Source organism: Rattus norvegicus, chromosome 1 (genome assembly GCF_036323735.1).
Source record: "Rattus norvegicus strain BN/NHsdMcwi chromosome 1, GRCr8, whole genome shotgun sequence".
Lineage (NCBI taxonomy): Eukaryota > Metazoa > Chordata > Mammalia > Rodentia > Muridae > Rattus > Rattus norvegicus.
The window spans coordinates 239,760,964-239,766,808 of record NC_086019.1 but is presented as its reverse complement, the minus strand read 5'-3'; the positions used below and the strand labels follow the sequence as shown (position 1 = coordinate 239,766,808).

The window sequence follows — 5,845 nt, the reverse complement described above, 5'->3', positions numbered from 1 at the left end:
ACTTAACTGGGGTCCTTCTCAAAACCATTAAACAGCCATTGAGCCAGTTCTCCAGCCCCAACAGTTGAGTGTCTGTCAGGACACATAGCTCGGAATCTTGGACTCCAAAATAAGAATCTAAATACCTTGTTTGTTTGTTTTTTTTCTACCAAAACCCCAGTCTATATGCCAATTGAACAAAGAAGTCTTAAATCATAAGACCCAAACCCAAGGGGATTTGGACCACATTTTGCCAGTGGATCTTTCCCATAAAACCACTGTTACCATCTTTTAACCTTTTATTTAAGCATCTCTCTAGGTCAGAAAATTATACTGTTAAGTACTGACCAAGAAGAAAATGTTATAAAATCAAGAGTAGATTCCAACTTGAATGCTGAAATTTTAAGGCACAAGGGTAAGGGGATTCTAAGACAAGTGTTTTTTAATTTTTTGTTATGTCATTTTGTAATCTTAAATGACTAAAAATTCACAGTCAGCCTTACTTTTCATAGAAGGCTACTTAAATTAGTAGTTATTGAATTTTAAGCCTTACACTTTATAGGCTAAAGTGCTTGTTAAGTTATTTTTTTTTCAATGATACATTTTTTTCCAATTGTTGTAATTTGATAGTTTTTACAAAGCAGTAGGCTTCCTTGTGGCATTTTCCTACATACTTAGTTTTGTCTGTACCTCCTCTCGCCCTGTCCTTTCTTCATCTCCCAGCTTGGATACCCCACTTACACCATTTTCCAGCGTCCCTCAATCCATATTCAACTTGTTCTAGAACCTTACCTACTCCTCACCCTTATAAAGTGTCCTTTGTTCCTCCTGGGCCCCCTTTTAGTTTCCTAGTGTCACACACACACACACACACACACACACACACACACACACACACACTAAAATTCAGAAACTAAAATCCAAGCATGAGAGAGAATGTGGGGTGTTTGCTTTTTTTTTTTTTTTTTTTTTTTTTTTTTTTTTTTTTTTTGGTTCTTTTTTTCGGAGCTGGGGACCGAACCCAGGGCCTTGCGCTTCCTAGGTAAGCGCTCTACCACTGAGCTAAGTCCCCAGCCCCTGCTTTTTTTTTTAAAGCCTGGGTTACCTAAATGTTTTCCAGTTGTAGCAGTTTTTCTGAAAATTGCAGTTTTCTACATGGGTGAGTAAAATCCCACAGTGTATATGTACTGTTGCTATTCATCAGTTGATGGACATCTAGGGTGATTTCATGTCCTTGTGGTTGTGACTAGAGCTGCAATAAGAATGGCTGAGGAAGTGTCTCTGTGGTAGGATGGAGACCCCTCTGGGTGTATACCTGAGTGGCATAGCTGCGATATACAGTGGTTCTGTTCTGCAGCTTTTTGAGAAATGCTGACTCGTATAACGGCTACACCAGTTTACATTCCAGCCAATCCTAACAGGGATCCCCCTTTTTTTTTCCTTCACTCTGGCTAGCATTTCTTGTCATTTATTTCCTTGATAGTCATACTTGCATGGAATCTCAAAGTAGTTTTCATTTGCATTCTCTGGTCACCAAGGATGTTGAAGACTTTTGGAAATATTCATTGGCCATTTTTATTTCTTTTGAGGACCCTTGCTTGGCCTTCCCACCCCCATTTTTAATTAGAATATAATTATATCACTTCCCCCTTTCCTCCTCCAACTCCTCCCAATTCTTCTATAAGACCCTATAAAATGTATGGCCTCTTTTTCTTTGAAAAAATATATATATTAGCATATATACACACATATATGTGCATAAATATATAAACACAACCTGTTGAGTCCACTTAGTGTTGCTTGTGTATATATGATTTCAGGCAGACAATTTTTTGTATTAATAAACAATTGGGGTGGGACAGGGCTCAACGCAAGGAGACTGACTCAGCAGTCATTGGTTGCTTTGTCTAGGGATGAGACTCTAGATCTCCTTCTGTGTTCGCATGCTTATCGGTATTGTCACTGTTCAGGCAGCCATATTGTCGAGTATCATAGGTGTAGCCTTCTGCTATTTCTGGGATACAGAGCCTCACTGCAGTCTTCCTGGCCATCTGTCTCCTAACAGTCTTTCTGTTCACCTCTTCTGCAACACTCTCCGAGCTTTAGGTACAGAGATTGATCCTTTGGGACTCCCCTTGATCAGTTGATCTCGGAACTACGACCAGTTGTAGTTTTCTGTAATGGTCTCTCTTTGCTGCAAAGCGGAGCTTCTTTTATGTAGGGGTGAAAGCTACACTTTATCTATGGGTGTAAGTTTTAGAGTGCAGTTGGGAATTATTAGGAATTAGCTAGGTCTAGTGAAGTAATGGTAGTGGGTTTCCCTCTAAGTTCCATGACCTCTTTGCTAGCCCCAAGTAGAGTTCTTGGCTAGGTTTCTATTACCAGGCATGTTTCTCTCCTTGTTGAGTGTGTCTTAAGCCCAGTTAGATAGCTAGGGCTATCACCAAGATATTAGTTCCACTACTGCACCTATAAGGATAGCTTGCCAAGCCGGGTAAGTGTTGTTTCATAGGCATCACAGCTGGATAGAATCATTTATTGCATCCTTCTATTGGCGTCTTAAATAGTACTTACTGGACTGTGGAAGCTAGACAGAAGAAGTCTTCTGAGTCTTGTATTCAAAGTGTGTAGTGTCTTCAACTCTGAGAACCAACCAAGGGTAACAGCAATAGCCTATATTATTTTGGAGGTCACTTGGACTACACTGACCAACAACTCAAATGGAGATTTCCCATGCCTGTTTCTAGGTGTCAGAGGTAGCAGGATACAGGAAATTGAAACAGAAACAGGAAATGGGAAACAAAAATCTGAAAATGGGGCTTCTATAGGGGAGGGGGAGAGAAGTCAAGAGGAGGGGGTGAAGAAAGAACAAATACAATTAAGGATGTTTCATAAATCTCCAGGAGTCATATTATTTCCCATCTACCTAAAATTATATGCAATTTATATATAATACACGTGTATATACATGTAAATATCTTACATGAAGTTATGCTACTTGGGCTGATCATGCTCCTCACAAGAGCCATAGAGTATCCTAGCCATTTTTTGGATTCAGTTGTTTTCTTGTTTAGTTTTTTGAGTTCTTTGGATATTCAGGATATTAATCCTCTGCCAGGTGTTGCTTGATGCCCACCCATCAGGTGTTTGTACCAGGGAAAACAGGTTTGTCTAACACATCTGTTCAACAGTGATCACCTTGGAAAGAAATGCTCACTTACTCTGCATGCTCAACTTTTGCATCCTCAGTAGCCACCAAGTCTTCCAAAGCCACCATTCAACTTTCCTAATTAAGCAATCTTTAGTGACCCAGCTATGACTACATATAAAACCTACGATATGCACAAATGTACACTAAAGTTGTTCCTAACTGAATATTATTTTCCTCCTGGATACCTGTTACATTTACTCTGTTTACTCTATTCATATACTTAGGGGAAGCCAATCCCCATCCTTTTGATGTTTTGTTAATCTGACAAGGGTTAAAGTGAGCCATGGCCTTTTTGAGAAGGGAAAGGCTAGATAACTTCTAAAGAGGACACAGAATCCACAAGTTCAGATGCAGAGTCCAAACTCTGTGACTCACTGACACAGGACATTGATAAGTTATCTGAACTCTCTAGGCATTTGCTTCCTTATCTGAAAACTTGGGAACCTTAGAAGCTACACTGTGGGGTTTTTGACAGAGATATTTGAACCCATGCAAGTGGGTACTATAAGTTTGTTTTATTAGTAGTAATGTTTGAGGTTGTTATTCCTACCCTGAGCTTTCCAGCAATTATATAGCATGTATTTATTTATTTACACTGAACATTAAATGACCTTTCCACAAGCTAGGTCACAGAGATGGTTGTTAATAATAAAAACACACCCATGTCTCATATAGTAGGCTGTTAGTTCTTAGCGCAGTGAGACTTGGTAGGATGAGGAACTCTGCTAAGCTTTGTCAGGCCAGGACATAATCCTCTGACCAGGGTGTGAGTTGGCTGTCCCTCATCTGATCTGTAATCAGGTAGAGTACACTTGGTACGAAGCATGGCTGCCCTCTGTGAGATCATAAGTGAGTCATTCCCCTTCCTAGGAGGCTGTGGAAGCCACAGCAGTACGCTGACCAATCGGCCATAACAAGAGACAGTGGAAAGCAGTGTGCCAAGCCAGAAGAGATGGAGGGGAATGGAACCCTCCACTTGCACCAGGAGAAAACTCATCTCCTCGGTGAAGCTGGGAGAGATGGGTGGGTGTCCAAAGGTGTAGGCATTGTAGAGTAGGGAGTTCAAGGGACCCACACCTTGTGGCCAGTTGCTTCAGTAACATTGGAGGCAAGATTCTCTGACAGAGAGAGACGGGAGTGGAGGCTTGGAATATGTAACTGGAACATTGAACTTGACTGGCTTGAATGTGTAATTGACAGAAACAAAAGAGTGGGAAAGGATTTGTAACTAAAAGAAATGGGGGAAAACAAAAGTTGATTGGTCAGCTCTGAGAATCTAAGACTAGAAGACTTGGACTTGTAGTAATTGTATTATGTTAGCCATAAGTGAAAACTAGCTGCTACAATGCAGAGTGCGAGGAAAGCTTAACTTAGTGCTGTGCATTAGTCCTGAAGGTGAACTTTTTCAACCCACTATACCAAGGAGTAGGCTGCAATTGGAACGTTACATAGTACCACATATTGTATCTTAGTGATAGCCATTTGCTTTCTTCTTTCATGAGTTAATTAGTCAACTAATTTTGCTTTACATCCCAATCACAGCCCCCTTCCCTCCTCTCCTCAGAGTCCTGTCCTCCCACCCTCTTCCTCTATTGCTCCCTCCCCTGCCCCAAACCAACCACCCTGGCAAGGCAAGTCACATCAGGACTAAGGGGCATCCTTTCTCGATGAGGCCTGACAAAGCAGCCCAGCTAAGGGAAAGGGATCCACAAGCAGGCAACAGAGTTCCAGTCAGAGGCTGTCCCCAGCTCCAATTGTTAGGAGAGCATGCTGCACATCTGCTGCAAATGTGTAGAGGGCCTAGGTTTAGTCACTTCATGATCTTTGGTTGGTGGTTCACTCTCTGTGGAGGTTCAACTAACCAATGGTCCCAGGCTAGTTGGCTTGTGGGTCTTCTTGTGGTGTCCCTGACTACTCTGGCTCCTTCAATCCTTTCCCCAACTCTTCCACAAGACTCCCTAATGCTTGGGTGTGGATATCTGTTTCCATCAGCTACTGGAGAAAGCTTCTCAGAGGACAGTTAAGGAAGGCTTATGTCTGCAAGCACAATAGAGAATCCTTAATGGTGTCAGAGGTTGGCTCTCTCCCATGTGGTGGCTCTCAAGTTGGGTGCTATGCTTATTAAGGGACTGTAATACATAGGTATCTGATGGTAGGTTATTTCAAACTCAAACTTTATTACTTTCCATGAGATCTTAAGTAAGTTAAACTCTTCTTTTCTCTTTTATCTATTAAAGTGGTACACATACATACATACATACGTACACACACACACACACACACACACACATATACACACACATATATACACATAGGCACAGCACCTATGTCATGAGACAGAGAGTTAAGTGGGACAGTTAACAAAGTTGTGTGTGGGGGTCCTATATCCACACTGTTATCAGTTATTTCTACTGGGCAGAATGTAAAAGTTTCTTATTTCTACTCCTCGCCTGGTGAAGGAAACCAACAGATGGGCATCTTCTCATAGCTATCTGTTATCTCACAGCTGCATTAAGCAACCGACTTTATGCCGTTGCCAGAAAAGACACTGCTCAGCTATCTTGCTGCCCGCCAGTTGTATCACTCCCCTTCCTGCGTTTCCCAGCGCTTGATTTAATGTCTACACACTATTCACCACAGTACCACAGCTAGAGC

General features: G+C 41.6%; 1 pseudogene; it reads left to right on the top strand.

Moving 5' to 3' along the window:
• Ciapin1-ps1 (cytokine induced apoptosis inhibitor 1, pseudogene 1) overlaps positions 1-5,845 on the top strand; it is a 41,860-nt pseudogene that overhangs the window by 878 nt on the left and 35,137 nt on the right.